The 19,630-nt window shown below is 44.8% G+C and overlaps 1 long non-coding RNA gene across 7 annotated transcripts in view; it reads left to right on the top strand.

The window, feature by feature from the left end:
• LOC138287339 (uncharacterized) overlaps positions 1–19,630 on the top strand; it is a 130,113-nt gene that overhangs the window by 47,052 nt on the left and 63,431 nt on the right. For 6 of the 7 annotated variants that reach the window (XR_011202199.1, XR_011202198.1, XR_011202201.1 and 3 more), the window contains one exon: positions 671–778. This is a non-coding gene — a long non-coding RNA (uncharacterized lncRNA). Of the gene's footprint in view, positions 1–670; positions 779–1,708; positions 1,773–19,630 lie in introns of all 7 variants that reach the window. The other variant, XR_011202204.1, reaches the window with a different exon arrangement.

The following is a 19,630-nucleotide window of genomic DNA, read 5'->3' as shown; positions in this document are numbered from 1 at the left end:
CTGATTCCTGTAGGTCAAAGGCCTGGCATTTCTTACTGCTTCTTGTGCTGCACGTGCCACTGCAATATTGTGATTTGTTATTTTTCAAGTCTCCGTGCTCACTGGCTCAAATATCTTTTCATGTGGCTGTTGGTATCGAGAGTTCAACTGCTTTAAGCTAGTTTCTTGATCATTTCTGGAAGTTTCAACATTTAATCTCTCACTAAATCTCTCAATACCTGGAATGTTTCATGGTTATCCATTGCTTACAACAGCTGCTGTGGATCCAGAGTCACTGCAAAAACGCTGTTTCAACTCTAGAAAAGAATACAGCGTCAGAAGGATATATTGCGAGACTTGCAACCTGCTAAACTGTTGATTGTAAGGGCATGTCCAAGCATTCACCCTTAAGTTTTATAGCTGTTGCTAAAATGTGGCTGCCACAAAGTCTTGAAAGAGGTTGATTCTCTTAAGAAATATATAGTTCCTCTCAATATTTACTCCCTGTTGCTAGTGGCCTACCACACAAGTCCGTACATTACTGTCTGTGCCCAATGACAGCAATCCCGCTGTTCCTCTTCTTGGGCTGAGGTCTTTCCTTGTTTTAATATAATGACCAAACATGAAGTATGATCTGTCCATCAAAGCATGTGTATCTATCCCTGAATAAAGTGATTGTGTTTCTTTTCAGATGCAGAACACCACAGCCCTTTTACCACACACCACCAGCGCAGTCATATGCCAAAGATTTCGATCAGTAAATGTTCTGGGCTGCCAAACACAGCACGTCTTGCATCTGGTAAGTCTTATTAGTATATCACTGGGAATTACTCTTTATATCAAGGGGAAAAGAGGATTAGATTGGGCACCACACTTCCCCCCAAGCCATAAGTGTACAAAACAAGCTGTGGAGTTCCAGAAAATATATTAATTTGTAGGGCTGCAATTATCCCAATATTGATTTATCTCATTAGGTCCAGTGAAGATCCTTATTAGATGCTCAGACCCTTAACCACTGAGGAGGCATGCTTCATCATCGGGTCACATTCAACGTTGGTTGGGGTTTGCATTATCTAATAGGCTCCACCAGGAGCACATTTTTAGACATCTTTTTTGTTGCTTATGTGCAGTGGTTGAAAGACCGATGTATTTAATCCCTGATAATTGTCAGGATTGAGCATGTTTAGATTGGGTGATATGTAACTAGAATGACCTATAAATAACCTGTAAACTATTTTATTGTTAGTTGTGGATTAGCGGGATATACTCATCCCACAGGTCCAACATAATTAATTAACAGACTGTGCATCCTGATAAGGACAATCCCTGGACCTAATGAAGTAAATCATTACATTGATAATTGTAGCCCTACAAATTGCTGTTTTTTCTGGGATGCAACACGTTGTGTATACCACTGAGAATACTGCAATCTGATCGCCTTTCTAGGAGGACTGCTCCTTACTAATCCCTCTTTGAACTTTCTTCCCAGCTCTCCCTGTGTAGTTGAATATATGTATGCAGAAGTCTGCTCTGGGCAGTGGGACTCAAGGTTATCGTCTTGCCCCTGTATGTTGGACTAGTGAGGCATTTTCTTTATTTACAGGGTGCTTGGAGCCCATCAATTGCATACTAATGGTTTGCTTTGTCGTCATTCTTGTTTCCCTGCTTTTCTTTGGTCTGCACATACCATTGTAATTTCCTCTTCATATATTGGCCCCTCCCCGTGCAGCGTGAGTAAAGGACTGTTTCCTCTTTCACTGTATCCCTCCATTGCTCACTTTCGGAATTCAGAGGTAATTTATTTTCTTCTTCTTCTTGCTTGCCCTAGCCCCCCTGCATTGTGTTGCTTCCCTTGCCCTGCTCTCTCCTGCTTCATTGCTTGCTCGTCCCCTCCCAACGTTCTGTTGCTTGTCTAGTCCTCCCACCCCACCTTTCGTGTTGTTGTTGCTTGCCTGTCCAGTTGCTTTCTTCGTTGTTTTTGCTTGCCTAGTTGTCATTGCTTACCCCTTTGTTCCTGTTTGCCCTGGGTCTCTTGCTCCCCTCCTGGGCTGAGTTGCTTGTCCCCTCCCGCCACCATCCTCCCTCACTGCATTGCTTGCCTTGTTCCCTTCCTGACCCTGTTCAACCCCTATCCATGCTGTTGTTGTTTGCCCCATCTCAATGCCCTCCTGCATTGTATTGCTTGCCCAGTCTCCCCCACCCCCCATCACTGTGCTATCGCTTGCCCTGCCCCTCCTCCCATGTTATGTTGCTTGCCCTGCCTCTTCTGGCAGAAAAAAGCACTATGATGCAGTCAGCGCTGGCTTGATCACAGCACTATTTTTCGAAGTTTTAGCCAGACCATGGCTAAAAGACTTTGACAAAGCCAACAGGTCTCACATAAGCAAGACCTAATGGCTTTGCCAATGCTTGTTGAAGATAAAGGCTAAAGCCTGATATCTCACTAAAGTGATTCATTTCTCTTATAAGCTCTGGAAGAGACTTTGTTGGGTTACTCAAGAACACCAAGATGTTGCATGAGTATAGAGCACGTTTGCAGTTATTCCTGCAGATTTTTATTCTTGTAAAGTTAGTGTTTAACCTCACTCTGTCAGCACTATATATAGAGTGAAAGGAGGGGAGAGAGAGCCGACATGTCTAATGCCCCGAGTTTTTAATGGTGGTGATATGGCTCCATCTATGCTCCCTCTTCTACATGGATTGCTATAGCTGTTAAAGATCCATCTAACAAAGCTTGGACCAAATTCAAACAAGTTTCTCTCATCGGCTAGTATGCCTGTGAATATTTTAGCATCCACATTCAGGGGACTGGCCTGTATCAAGCCATACATCTGAGCTTCCATTGAGAATAGTCTAGTGCAAGAAAAGAGCATCAATGGTGCTTTATTGACCATCATTGGGCAGCCACCTTCCTTTGTGAAATTCTTTGGCAAAAACCAGAGTGTAGGGCCACCAGCTTGACACATTCTCCTGTAACTTGGACAACACTGCAGATGTTCTTTAAGTTTTTTTCCCTGTATTTTCCTGAAGAAGGATGTGAACAAATCCCCTGATGTAGAGGGTCTGGAAGAAAAAAAATGTTAAGGAACCTTTTGGAAATAAGACTAACCCAGTCCTTTTCTAGGAGGTGTGTCTCTTGTATGAGAAATTTATTTTTGGAGGACAAGTAGCAGAGACAAGATTGCAAGTCACCTTACAGGTGCATTAAGACCTACACATAAATACAGATAATGTTCACTGTGTCGTTTTCCTGCAGCATGTTTAGGCGTGTAGGTTATGCTTGTTGTTGTCTGCATGCTTCTTTTAGATTGTGACGAACGCGGTCGCAAAACAATTCGCAGTTAGCACCCATTTCAAATGGGTGCTAACCCATTCGCAAAAGGGAAGGGGTCCCTATGGGACCCCTTCCCCTTTGTGAATGGCCCTGCCTGCTCTGAAATAATTAAACAAAAACGTTTCATTTTCTCGAGTGTATTGCAACTCGTTTTCCTTTAAGGAAAACGGGCTGCAATTAAAAAAAAAAAAATAACTGCTTTATTTACAAGCAGTCACAGACATGGTGGTCTGCTGTCTCCAGCAGGCCACCATCCCTGTGAGTGCAGCAAATCGGAAGGGGGTCGCAAATTGCGACCCACTTCGTTAATATTAATGAGGTGGGTCTTTGCGACCCCTTTGCGATTTGCAGATGGTGTCAGGGACACCATCCTGCATATGGGTTTGCGACTCGCAAATGGCGAGTCACAAACCCATTTCTTGGTACATCTAGCCCTATATCCCAACACTGCAAGCTTCACTGGATCCTTTTCTGTCAAGTCTGACAGGTATCACCTAAGTGGGTTAGAATACTCCTCCTTGAGTCGCTTTGTCACCATCCTCTGCTTAAGGACATGAAAATCCCTTGACTCTATCCCTCTTAAACACTCATTTCAATAATGCAATTGTCCATAAACCCAAGTTTCAAATGGAACGCTATCCGCCCATTTGCTTTCTGTGTATCTCTGCAAGTACTAAGCAGACTTGAGCAAAAAATGTATGACCAGAGCTTCCTTGGTTCACTCCTAGTTCATCTAATCAGCTGTGGACATTCACTCAACGAGTGCAGAACCATTTATGGGGAAGCGACTCATGAAAGAGGCTGCCTTATACCTGTGCCTAACTACAAATGATCTCTAAGCTCAGAAACCACTCCAAATATCCTGTCCTTCCACATACATGTGCATAAGCTCTTTTGGAAACTTTGTGGTGGAATCTCCTTTACCAGAGGCAGCTGTCTATTCTGCCTCCCTGAGCTTTCCTTCTTTAAGGCTATCATTTTTCTCTCCAGTTTTTTCTAATTTTCCTGTTTTGTTTACTTTCCTCTTCTACCTCTCTTCCTGTTATTTGAGTCCATTCCTCCTGTTTCTTCCATCTCCTTTCCTATTGTTCCTAATTACAACTTCTCCCTCACAAACTCTCTGGCCTTTTCTTCCTCAGAGTGGATGACTTGCCAGGAACAAGTTGGGCCTCTCCTCCTTGACTGCCACTCCTTCCACAGGGCTATTCAGGCTTCAAAGGGCTTTGGGCAGATCCTCGGCTCTCCCAGCAGAGGCTGCAGGGTTTACATGTTGTCTACTCACCTTTGTGAGACTGCCAGGCAGACACCATCCCTGGTTACACAGCTCTATGGAGCTGTTCATACACTGGTCAAAAAGAACTTGAGACTGAAATAACATGGGGTAGTTTGACCCCACTGGTATTCCAATTTTCCAGATAGGGTATGTGGATCTACTGTCCAAGGCTTAGGAACCTGTTTGGGGTTGTTCTTCTTTCAAATGTTATTTCCTGGCTTCTCTCCAGAAACTGCCTTTGTGAACAGTGAGGACCTGGAACAACATCCCTGTATCTGTCTTGAACTGTCGGGGATGTTGACTAGGACTGGTGACAGGGAAGACAAAGTAAGCAGAATACTAGGTACAGAACTGCCCAAGATCACACAGAGAGTCTGAGGAGGGACTGGATCAAAAATAGAAGTTCTCTGGAAGGAGATCAAATAGTTAAGGATTAGAAAAAACAGGCATTCCAGGACAAACATGCAAGATAGATACATGTATATTACGTGTGTATGTCTATATTATACCATACACACACAATAAAGAGACTGTGGGATAAACCACTCGGAAGCTCCACAAAGTAGGACTGAAGCTCAGAAGGTTCCTCACCCACAATTGCTGTCACAGATTCTGATACCCATATATTGGATATACATGCAAGGACAATGTCTGTGGAGCTGATGCATATAGTGATGTTAAAAAAGAAAGTGAAAGACAACACTCACAGCGGATTAGGAACACAACCTAGATTGTCAGCTAAGCCCATGGATCCTGGTGCTCAAACAGAAACATTCCAGGCAGTAGCAGCAAGGGTGTAAAACTAAATACACAACCACGATAAACAAGGAGCTAGCAGGTAGGAGTGCTTAACAGGAAAAAAGGGGAAACAAAGGATACACTTGTCAAAACACAAGTAACAAACATACAAGGAAACTAGAAGCAAGAGAGCAGGAAAACAACAAACTAGGAACTGGAACAAGAAAATGGAAAGAAGGGCAAGGACTGGAAAAAGGTAAATATAAAAGGAGATTCTTCAAAGGGCACTAAAAGTGCTAGTTGAGGAATCAGGGAAACGAGGTAACACTGCAGGCAGTTCTAGTTCAGGAACAAGGATTTACTAAGGCTCAGGAGTCAAGGTAGCAATGCAGGGAGTGCTAGTTCAGGAACAAGGATAGGTGCAGCTCAGGAACAAGGAATAATTCAGGAAATAAGAATAGCAAAAGCTCGGGAAACAAGTAGGAATAACTAAGGCTCTGGAACAGGAACAAGGAATAACTATGGCTCAGAAACTTCAGGAAACAAGGGTTGGCCTCACCGGAGCACAGCTACAATGACCAACATAGGACTGAAAAGAGCTGAGGCTTAAAAGGTCTCACAGTAATCAGATGCATCAGGTGTGAGCAGGTTAGCAGCAGCCAGCCAATGGCTGAATTCCTCGACCCATCCTTGGCCTGCCAGGGTGGAGACGAAGCAATGAACAGGGGATTATAGGCATTGGAGTTCCAAGCATGAGCAGACTGGCTTCCATAAAACCTGGCATGGATTGGGAATGAATGGCAATTTCCAAAGAGCGTCCAAATGGCTGGAAGTGAGGATATCCATGCAGGAGAAGGTTCAGAAGCTTATAAGAGCATTGTAAAGTCCCACAATGCGGCCTCTTAATGGTGGGCACGAGAGAGCAGGGAGCGAATTGTGACAATATCCAGCAGCATCGTCCCAAAGCTACTCCAGTGTAGGGAACTGTTGAAGACTTGCCTCTATAAAGAAGACTACATCGCCGTGAGATAACTGTCCACAACCCATTTTCTTCTCCTGCTACTCCAATCATTAATGCTTGTCTTTGAACACGTTCAGCCCTTTGCTGCACTTTGGCTAGGTTTCATCTATGGAAGTACCATATACATACGATACATGTAGCAGTGGGGGAGGCTTCAAGCTGCCATAACCTGGGCACAATAAAGTGTGAGTTCTCTGCACCTCGCTGGCATCAGCATTCCTGAAACAGTAATCAGGGACAGAGAAACAGGCAGGACCTGACCTAAAAACTTGCTCATCTTGAACAACAGACACTACAGTTCCACGATTCACCCCACTATCTACCAGGCATCAGCGCTTAGGAGGAACTAGTTATCAGTCCTTTGCTAAAAGGCCCTCTTGTAATTTCTATAGGTAGGTACTCCAATCTCCATCCCCCTAACTCCCACACAAACTCAGTGTGTGGGTGTCAACCCTCCATTCACAGGAATGCAGGCAATACTTCTCCACCTGAAGCATTCGAAATTGAACCCACAGACACAAGTACACAAACTCATGCACGGACACAGTCCCCCACTACATCTGTGCTATACACTTAATACACATACATACACAAAGTCCTACCACTGTGTTACACACTTACTATACATACACATAGAGTCCTACCACCATATCTGTGCTACATACTCACTATGCATACATACACACAGAGTCCTACCACCATATCCCTGCTACACACTCATTACACACATATACACACACTCCTACCACCACATCTATGCTACACACTCACAACACATTCATACACAGTCCTACCACCACATGTGTTCTATACACTCACTACGCATTTATACACACAGTCCTACCACATCTGTGCTACACACTCACTAAGCATACATACACACAGCGCCCTACCACCATACCTGTGCTACATACTCACTATGCATACATGCACACACAAAGTCCTACCACCATATCTGTGCTACATGCTCAATACGCATACATACACACAGAGTCCTACCACCATATTTGTGCAGCATACTCACTCCGCATTCATACACAAAGGGGGTTATTCTAACTTTGGAGGAGGTGTTAATCCGTCCCAAAAGTGACGGAAAAGTGACGGATTTACCACCAGCCGTATTACGAGTCCATTATATCCTATGGAACTCGTAATACGGCTGGTGGTATATCCGTCACTTTACCGTCACTTTTGGGACGGATTAACACTCCTCCAAAGTTAGAATAACCCCCAAAGTCCTACCACCATATTTGTGCAGCATACTCACTACACATACATACACAAAGGGGGTTATTCTAACTTTGGAGGAGGTGTTAATCCGTCCCAAAAGTGACGGAAAAGTGACGGATTTACCACCAGCCGTATTACGAGTCCATTATATCCTATGGAACTCGTAATACGGCTGGTGGTATATCCGTCACTTTACCGTCACTTTTGGGACGGATTAACACTCCTCCAAAGTTAGAATAACCCCCAAAGTCCTACCACCATATCTGTGTAGCACCCTCACTACACATACATACACAAAGTCCTACCACCATATCTGTGTAGCACCCTCACTACACATACATACACAAAGTGCTACCACCATATCTGTGTAGCACCCTCACTAAACATACATACACAAAGTGCTACCACCATATCTGTGTAGCACCCTCACTACACATACATACACAAAGTCCTACCACCATATCTGTGCAGCATATTCACTACGCATACATACACACTGAATGAATGAATCTTTATTGTACAGTTAATAAAAAACCATTACAAAGATATGCCATATGTTACCATATCAAATCATAGTATTGCCAGGTAAAATACATAAATATTACAACGTCTTAAAAGAAAATATGATTTAAAGGGCAGATTTTAAACATAACCTCAATCTTTAACGAGACCCGAATGGCGATTAGTTCAGATTTCACAATATCTTATTCTCCCTCTCTTGCTACTGCAGAGATTCTGTTCTCTCATTTACTAAAAATGTCTTCTCTGTCCCCTTTAAAAATTTCACCACACGGGAATTCAAGATTGGTCCTACCATCATATCTGTGTTTCACACTCACTATGCATACACACACAGAGTCCTACCACCATATTTGTGCTACACGCTCACTACGCGCACACACACAAAACGTCCTACCACCATATCTCTGCTACACGCTCACTATGCATACATACACAGAGTCCTACCACCATATCTCTGCTACACACTCTCTATGCATACATACACACAGTCCTACCACCATATCTGTGCTACATGCTAACTACGCATACATACACGCACAAAGTCCTACCACCGTATCTGTGCTTCACACTCGCTGCGCATACATACACAGAGTCCTAATACCATATCTGTACTACACGCTCACTACGCATACATAGACACACAAAGTCCTACCACCATATCTGTGCTTCAGGCTGACTATGCATACATACACAGAGTCCTACCACCATATGTCTGCTACACACTCATTACACATATATACACACACACACACACTCCTACCACCATAACTGTGCTACACGCTCACTACGCATACATACACACAGAGACCTACCACCATATCTGTGCTTCAGGCTGACTACACATAAATACACAGTGTCTTACCACCTTATCAGTGCGGCACACTCACTACGCATACATACACAGAGTCCTACCATCATATCTGTGCTACACACTCACTATGCATACATACACATAGAGTCCTACCACCATATCTGTGGTACACGCTCACTACGCATACATACACACAAAAAGTCCTACAACCATTTCTGTGCTTCAGGCTCACTACGCATACCTACACAGAGTCCTACCACCATATCTGTGCTACACGCTCACTATGCATACATACACAGAGTCCTACCACCATATCTTTGCTACACACTCTCCACGTATACATGCACAGAGTCCTACCACCATATCTGTGCTACACGCTCACTGTGCATACATACACACACAAAGTCGTACCAACATATCTGTGCTTCACACTCACTGCGCATACATACACAGAGTCCTAATACCATATCTGTGCTACACGCTCACTACGCATACATACACACACAAAGTCCTACCACCATATCTGTGCTTCAGGCTGACTATGCATACATACACATAGAGTCCTATCACCATATCTCTGCTACACACTCATTACACATATATACACACACACACTCCTACCACCATAACTGTGCTACACGCTCACTTTGCATACATACACACCAATTCCTACCACCATATGTGTGCTACACACTCACTACGCATACATACACAGAGTCCTACCACCATATCTGTGCTCCACACTCACTTTGTATACATACAGAGTTCTATCACCATATGTGTGCTACACCCGCACTACGCATGCATACACACAGAGCCCTACCACATATTTGTGCTACACACTCACTACGCATACATACACACAGAGGCCTACCATCATATCTGTGCCACACGCTCACTACGCATACATACACAACAAGTCCTACCACCATATCTCTGCTAAACACTCGGTATGCATACATACACAGAGTTCCTACACCACATCCGTACTACACACTCACTACCCATACAGACACACAGTCCTACCACCATATCTGTGCTACACGCTCACTACGCATACATACATAGAGTCCTACCACCTTATCTGTGCTGCACGCTCACTATGCATACATACACCCAGAGTCCTACCACCATATCTTTGCTACACACTCACTACATACATACACACATACACACACACACTCCTTCCACCAAATCTGTGCTACACACTCACTGCGCATACATACACACAATCCAACCACCATAGCTGTGCTACCCACTTACATACAAATACATACACAGTCTTACCACCATATCTGTGCTACACACTCACTACGCATACATACACAGAGTCCTACCACCATATTTGTGCTACACACTCACTACGCACACATACACAAATTCCTACCACCATATCTCGGCTACACACTCACTACGCATACATACACACAGATTTCTACCACCATATCTGTGCTACACACTCACTACGTATACATACACTCCTACCACCACATCTGTGCTACATACAACACATACATACTCACACAGACTTCTACCACCAAATCTGTACTACACACTCACTATGCATACATACACAGAGTCCTACCACCATATCTCTGCTACACACTAATTACACACTAATTACACATATATACACATACACACTTACAACCACATCTGTGCTAAACACTCCCTGCACATACACACACCCAGTCCTAATACCATATCTGTGCTACACGCTCACTACGCATACATACACACACAAAGTCCTACCACCATATCTGTGCTTCAGGCTGACTATGCATACATACACATAGAGTCCTATCACTGTATCTCTGCTACACACCCATTACACATATATACACACACACACACACTCCTACCACCATAACTGTGCTACACGCTCACTTTGCATACATACACACCAAGTCCTACCACCATATGTGTGCTACACACTCACTACGCATACATACAGAGTCCTATCACCATATGTGTGCTACACCCGCACTACGCATGCATACACACAGAGCCCTACCACATATATGTGCTACACACTCACTACGCATACATACACAACAAGACCTACCACCATATCTCTGCTAAACACTCGGTATGCATACATACACAGAGTTCCTACACCACATCTGTACTGCACACTCACTACCCATACAGACACACAGTCCTACCACCATATCTGTGCTGCAGGCTCACTATGCATACATACACCCAGAGTCCTACCACCATATCTCTGCTACACACTCACTACATACACACACACACACACACTCCTACCACCAAATCTGTGCTACACACTCACTACGCATACATACACACAATCCAACCACCATATCTGTGCTACCCACTTACATACAAATACATACACAGAGTCCTACCACCATATATGTGCTACACACTCACTACGCATACATACACAGTCCTACCACCATATTTGTGCTACACACTCACTACGCATACATACACAAATTCCTACCACCATATCTCTGCTACACACTCACTACGCATACATACACACAGAGTTCTACCACTATATCTGTGCTACACACTCACTACGTATACATACACTCCTACCACCACATCTGTGCTACACACTCACTAAACATACATACAAACACCCCTACCACCACATCTGTGCTACATACAACACATACATACTCACACAGACTTCTACCACCAAATCTGTACTACACACTCACTACGCATACATACACATAGAGTCCTACCACCATATCTCTGCTACACACCAATTACACACTAATTACACATATATACACATACACACTTACAACCACATCTGTGCTAAACACTCCCTGCACATACATACACCCAGTCCTATTACCACATCTGTGCTACACACTCACTACGCATACATACACACATAAAGTCCTACCACCATATCTGTGCTTCACACTTACTATGCATACATACACACACAAATTCCTACCACCATATCTGTGCTACATGCTCACTACGCATACATACACACAGGGTCCTACCACCATATCTGTGCTAAACACTCACTACAGATACATACACACAGTCCTACCACCATATCTGTGCTATACACTCACTACGCATACATACACACACAGTCCTACCACTATATCTGTGCTACACGCTCACTACGCATACATACACACAAAACGTCCTACCACCATATCTCTGCTACACACTCTCTACGCATACATACACACAGTCCTTCTACCATATCTACATACGAATACATACACACACAAAGTCCTACCACCATATCTGTGCTTCACATCGCTGCGCATACATACACAGAGTCCTAATACCATATCTGTACTACACGCTCACAACGCATTCATACACACACAAAGTCCTACCACCATATCTGTGCTTCAGGCTGACTATGCATACATACACAGAGTCCTACCACCATATGTCTGCTACACACTCATTACACATATATACACACACACACACTCCTACTACAATAACTATGCTACACGCTCACTACGCATACATACACACAGAGTCCTACCACCATATCTGTGCTTCAGGCTGACTACACATAAATACACAGAGTCTTACCACCATATCAGTGCTACACACTCACTACGCATACATACACAGTCCTACCATCATATCTGTGCTACACACTCACTATGCATACATACACACAGACTCCTACCACCATATCTGTGGTACACGCTCACTACGCATACATACACACAAAAACTCCTACCACCATTTCTGTGCTTCAGGCTCACTACGCATACCTACACAGAGTCCTACCATCATATCTCTGCTACACGCTCACTATGCATACATACATAGAGTCCTACCACCATATCTCTGCTACACACTCTCTACGTATACATACACACAGAGTCCTACCACCATATCTGTGCTACACGCTCACTGTGCATACATACACACACAAAGTCCTACCAACATATCTGTGCTTCACACTCACTGTGCATTCATACACAGAGTCCTAATACCATATCTGTGCTACACTCTCACTACCATATATACACACACAAAGTCCTACCACCATATCTGTGCTTCAGGCTGACTATGCATACATACACAGAGTCCTACCACCATATCTGTGCTACACACTCATTACACATATATACACTCACACACACACTCCTACCACCATAACTGTGCTACACGCTCACTACGCATACATATACACCAAGTCCTACCATCATATGTGTGCTACAAACTCACTACGCATACATACACAGAGTCCTACCACCATATCTGTGCTCCACACTAACTTCGCATACATACAGTCCTATCACCATATGTGTGCTACACCCGCACTACGCATGCATACACACAGAGCCCTACCACATATTTGTGCTACACACTCACTACGCATACATACACACAGAGTCCTACCATCATATCTGTGCCACACGCTCACTACGCATACATACACAACAAGTCCTACCACCATATCTCTGCTAAACACTCGGTATGCATACATACACAGAGTTCCTACACCACATCTGTACTACACACTCACTACCTGTAGGAGGCTGGACTGGCTTGTAGTGAGTACCAAGGGGTACTTGCACCTTGCACCAGGCCCAGTTATCCCTTATTAGTGTATAGGGTGTCTAGCAGCTTAGGCTGATAGATAATGGTAGCTTAGCAGAGCAGCTTAGGCTGAACTAGGAGACGAGTGAAGCTCCTACAGTACCACTTAGTGTCATATGCACAATATCATAAGAAAACACAATACACAGTTATACTAAAAATAAAGGTACTTTATTTTTTATGACAATATGCCAAAGTATCTTAGAGTGTACCCTCAGTGAGAGGATAGGAAATATACACAAGATATATATACACAATAGCAAAAATATGCAGTATAGTCTTAGAAAACAGTGCAAACAATGTATAGTTACAATAGGATGCAATGGGGAAACATAGGGATAGGGGCAACACAAACCATATACTCCAAAAGTGGAATGCGAACCACGAATGGACCCCAAACCTATGTGACCTTGTAGAGGGTCGCTGGGACTATTAGAAAATAGTGAGAGTTAGAAAAATAACCCTCCCCAAGACCCTGAAAAGTGAGTGCAAAGTGCACTAAAGTTCCCCTAAGGACAAAGAAGTCGTGTTAGAGGAATAATGCAGGAAAGACACAAACCAACAATGCAACAACTGTGGATTTCCAATCTAGGGTACCTGTGGAACAAGGGGACCAAGTCCAAAAGTCACAAGCAAGTCGGAGATGGGCATATGCCCAGGAAATGCCAGCTGTGGGTGCAAAGAAGCTTCTACTGGACAGAAGAAGCTGAGGTTTCTGCAGGAACGAAAAGGGCTAGAGACTTCCCCTTTGGTGGACGGATCCCTCTCGCCGTGGAGAGTCGTGCAGAAGTGTTTTCCCGCCAACAAGCCTTGCTAGCTGCAAATCGTGCGGTTAGCGTTTTTGGACGCTGCTGTGGCCCTGGAGGGACCAGGAGGTCGCAAATTGGACTAGGAGAGAGAGGGGACGTCGAGCAAGACAAAGAGCCCTCTCAGCAGCAGGTAGCACCCGGAGAAGTGCCGGAAACAGGCACTACGAGGATGCATGAAACGGTGCTCACCCGAAGTCGCACAAAGAAGTCCCACGTCGCCGGAGAACAACTTAGGAGGTCGTGCAATGCAGGTTAGAGTGCGATGGACCCAGGCTGGACTGTGCACAAAGGATTTCCGCCGGAAGTGCACGGAGGCCGGAGTAGCTGCAAAAGTCGCGGTTCCCAGCAATGCAGTCTAGCGAGGTGAGGCAAGGACTTACCTCCACCAAACTTGGACTGAAGAGTCACTGGACTGTGGGGGCCACTTGGACAGAGTTGCTGGATTCGAGGGACCTCGCTCGTCGTGCTGAGAGGAGACCCAAGGGACCGGTAATGCAGCTTTTTGGTGCCTGCGGTTGCAGGGGGAAGATTCCGTCGACCCACGGGAGATTTCTTCGGAGCTTCTGGTGCAGAGAGGAGGCAGACTACCCCCACAGCATGCACAGACAGGAAAACAGTCGAGAAGGCGGCAGGATCAGCGTTACAGAGTTGCAGTAGTCGTCTTAGCTACTTTGTTGCAGGTTTGCAGGCTTCCAGCGCGGTCAGCAGTCGATTCCTTATCAGAAGGTGAAGAGAGAGATGCAGAGGAACTCGGATGAGCTCTTGCATTCGTTATCTAAAGTTTCCCCAGAGACAGAGACCCTAAATAGCCAGAAAAGAGGGTTTGGCTACCTAGGAGAGAGGATAGGCTACTAACACCTGAAGGAGCCTATCAGAAGGAGTCTCTCACGTCACCTGGTGGCACTGGCCACTCAGAGCAGTCCAGTGTGCCAGCAGCACCTCTGTTTCCAAGATGGCAGAGGTCTGGAGCACACTGGAGGAGCTCTGGACACCTCCCAGGGGAGGTGCAGGTCAGGGGAGTGGTCACTCCCCTTTCCTTTGTCCAGTTTCGCGCCAGAGCAGGGCTAAGGGGTCCCCTGAACCGGTGTAGACTGGCTTATGCAGAATTGGGCACATCTGTGCCCAACAACGCATTTCCAGAGGCTGGGGGAGGCTACTCCTCCCCTGCCTTCACACCATTTACCAAAGGGAGAGGGTGTCACACCCTCTCTCAGAGGAAGTTCTTTGTTCTGCCATCCTGGGCCAGGCCTGGCTGGACCCCAGGAGGGCAGATGCCTGTCTGAGGGGTTGGCAGCAGCAGCAGCTGCAGTGAAACCCCAGGAAGGGCAGTTTGGCAGTACCAGGGTCTGTGCTACAGACCACTGGGATCATGGGATTGTGCCAACTATGCCAGGATGGCATAGAGGGGGCAATTCCATGATCATAGACATGTTACATGGCCATATTCGGAGTTACCATTGTGAAGCTACATATAGGTAGTGACCTATATGTAGTGCACGCGTGTAATGGTGTCCCCGCACTTACAAAGTTCAGGGAATTGGCTCTGAACAATGTGGGGGCACCTTGGCTAGTGCCAGGGTGCCCTCACACTAAGTAACTTTGCACCTAACCTTTACCAGGTAAAGGTTAGACATATAGGTGACTTATAAGTTACTTAAGTGCAGTGTAAAATGGCTGTGAAATAACGTGGACGTTATTTCACTCAGGCTGCAGTGGCAGGCCTGTGTAAGAATTGTCAGAGCTCCCTATGGGTGGCAAAAGAAATGCTGCAGCCCATAGGGATCTCCTGGAACCCCAATACCCTGGGTACCTCAGTACCATATACTAGGGAATTATAAGGGTGTTCCAGTAAGCCAATGTAAATTGGTAAAATTGGTCACTAGCCTGTTAGTGACAATTTGAAAGAAATGAGAGAGCATAACCACTGAGGTTCTGATTAGCAGAGCCTCAGTGAGACAGTTAGGCACTACACAGGGAACACACACATATAGGCCACAAACTTATGAGCACTGGGGTCCTGACTAGCAGGGTCCCAGTGACACATAACAAACATACTGAAAACATAGGGTTTTCACTATGAGCACTGGGCCCTGGCTAGCAGGATCCCAGTGAGACAGTGAAAACACCCTGGCATACACTCACAAACAGGCCAAAAGTGGGGGTAACAAGGCTAGAAAGAGGCTACTTTCTCACACAACCCCCCCCCAAACGAAGGACAATAAGGCTAACCTTGGCCAGTTGAGACTTTATTGTCTAAGTGGTGATAAGTAGAGAGTAGCTCTGCAATAGACTGGTTACTCCCTTTATCATCCACTCTATGGTTACTTCCCTGTGGGGATGTAAACCACCCTGTTTGAAGTTTTTTAGCTAACCAACAATGTGAAGATGTATTTTCAGAGGTTTTATCAGTAAGTTTTAGTTTAGAGCAGTGGGAATTGTCCACTGAACCTATTTGTAGTGATGGAAATGCCAGAAAGGGATGCTGTCTCAGAAAAGCCATAGCTGGGCAAAAACTTTGTCCATATGGCTGGAAGAGAGAACAGGGATGCTGTTTCTCTTGAGTTGGAGAGGGCAGGGATGCTGTCCTATGAGCTCCACACTAGGGCAGGGATGCTGTCCTAAGTGTTGTGAGGTAGTGCAGGGTTTCTGCACTAAATTTTCTCTGGGAGGGTTGGAGGGATGCTCCATGTTAACTAAAATGGTTCTCTTTTCTCACCAATGTTAGTTATCCCACAGAGAGGTACTTCTACCTCAGGGAGTCCAGCTTTGCCAGCTGATGATTCCCTTGGAACAGGTGCCACCCCAGGAGAGGTTTCTCCCACCACAGGAATGGTATCCTGAATGGTAGGGTGGTTAGAGGATACTGTGATACCCTTTTTACCTGTTGATGGAGAGGGATCCTGAGTTTTCAGGCCTTCTCTCCTTTGCTTTTTCATTTCAGTAGAAATGAGAGGGAACAATTCCTCAGTGATGCCCAGCATGGCTGCATGGGCATAAAACTCTACATCAGCCCAACCTGAGGCCTCTAGGTCATTACCTAAGAGACATTCTACAGGTAAGCTAGGTGATACCACCACCTGCTTAGGGCCAGTAACTCCACCCCAACTAAACTGAATTATAGCTAAGGGAAGAAACTTAGTGGAGTTATGGACATCAATAATCTTATACTGTTGTCCAATGATGTGTTGATCAGGATGCACTAGGTTTTCAGTCACCAAAGTGATACTGGCACCTGTGTCCCTGTAGGCCAAGGCCTCAACACCATTTATTGAAACTGTCTGCCTGTACTTATCCATTGTAAGGGGACAAGCAGCCAGTGTGGCAAGGCCAGTGCCCCTAGGTGTGACAGAAACTGTCTTGGGACTGACTACCCCAGTTTCTATGATGGACCAATAAGTGAATCCAACTACACCCTTTGCTTGACTGTTGCCAGCAGTCCCACCACTAGTACCACTACTGCTAGGGGCACTAGAGCTTGATGTATTAGTGGTGGTAGTCTCAGGGGGTTTACCTGGACAGGACTTATCCCCTGGCCTATGGCCTCTGTTTTTACACACAAAGCACCAAGGCTTTTTAAATTGTGTAGGTTGGGAAGAAGAGGAAGAATTTGTTTTATCCCCACCCCCTGAAGAGTGTTTAAGATTTGAAGTGGGATCTTTGGTTTTACCCTTATCCCCATGCTTATCTTGAGATTTTTCACCATCTTTCTTCTTAATGTTCTCTTTGTCACCACCTGTATGAACTTTTCTGTCCACCCTTGTTCTGACCCATTTGTCTGCCTTCTTTCCCAATTCTTGGGGAGAGGTCAGATCAGAGTCCACCAAGTACTGGTGCAACAAATCAGACACACAATTATTAAGAATATGCTCTCTCAGGATTAAGTTATACAGGCTGTCATAATCAGTAACTTTACTGCCATGTAACCACCCCTTCAAGGCCTTCACTGAATGGTCAATGAAATCAACCCAGTCTTGTGAAGACTCCTTTTTGGTCTCTCTGAACTTTATCCTGTATTGTTCAGTGGTTAAGCCATAACCATCCAGGAGTGCATTCTTAAGAACTTGGAAATCATTGGCATCATTTTCTTTCACAGTAAGGAGCCTATCCCTACCTTTTCCACTAAATGATAGCCATAGGATAGCAGCCCACTGCCTTTGAGGGACATCCTGTACAACACAGGCCCTCTCAAGTGCAGCAAACCACTTGTTAATGTCATCCCCCTCCTTATAAGGGGGAACTATCTTGTGCAGATTCCTGGAATCATGCTCTTTTACAGGATGACTATGGGGAATACTGCTGCTGCCACCATGGGTTTCAAAACCCAACTTCTGTCTTTCCTTCTCTAGTTCAAAAGACTGTCTATCCAAATCCAGCTGTTGCTTTTTAAGCTTCAGTCTGGTTTGTTCCACCCTCAACTTATTGAGTCCCCTCTCTAACATTCTGTCATCAGGGTTGGTGGGAGGGACATTCCTAGATACAGAGGTATGATGGGAATGAACAGAAGGAGACCTGTCCCTTACAGAAGCCACCCTAACAGCTTGGCTGACAGTGTAATGTGAGAGCACATCATCTGGATGCTGTGACTCCACCTCAGTACCAACTATGCTAGACTGTCTAGTAATGGGCAGGCTAGGACGTTTCTTTCCTGAATCTTTTCCTGGGGGAGTCCCTGGATCAGATTGAGAACCATTAGCTACTTTATCAACAGATTGGGCACTTTTAGCCTTATCTTGTTCTCTAAGCATGTTAAGTAACAGTTCCAAAGAAGGATTCTTCCCTACACTCAAACCTCTCTCTATGCAGAGACTCCTTGCTCCTTTCCAGCTAAGGTGATCATATGCAAGTTTGGACAGATCAACATTTTGGCCTGTGCCAGACATTTTTAGAGAGAGTTAAAGTGATAGAAAAAGAGAAAAAAGTTTTCAGAACTTTTTAGAAAGACAGAAAAAAAAACTTTTTAAACTTTTAAAAACTTTTTGAAAGTTTAGAAGTACTTTTCAGCACTTATAAAAGAGTGAAAAGAGGAAATGCAAAACTTTTTGGCTATGTGTATATACACTGACCTTGTTTTGTATATTTTTCTCTTATGAAAAGTACAATGACAAGAGTGGTAAGTAGTCTCAAAGCACTTATCCCACCGCTGCACAACCAATGTAGGAGGCTGGACTGGCTTGTAGTGAGTACCAAGGGGTACTTGCACCTTGCACCAGGCCCAGTTATCCCTTATTAGTGTATAGGGTGTCTAGCAGCTTAGGCTGATAGATAATGGTAGCTTAGCAGAGCAGCTTAGGCTGAACTAGGAGACGAGTGAAGCTCCTACAGTACCACTTAGTGTCAT

Source organism: Pleurodeles waltl, chromosome 4_1 (genome assembly GCF_031143425.1).
Source record: "Pleurodeles waltl isolate 20211129_DDA chromosome 4_1, aPleWal1.hap1.20221129, whole genome shotgun sequence".
Lineage (NCBI taxonomy): Eukaryota > Metazoa > Chordata > Amphibia > Caudata > Salamandridae > Pleurodeles > Pleurodeles waltl.
Note: the sequence above shows the minus strand (reverse complement) of the source record. Positions and strands in the feature narration are given on the sequence as shown.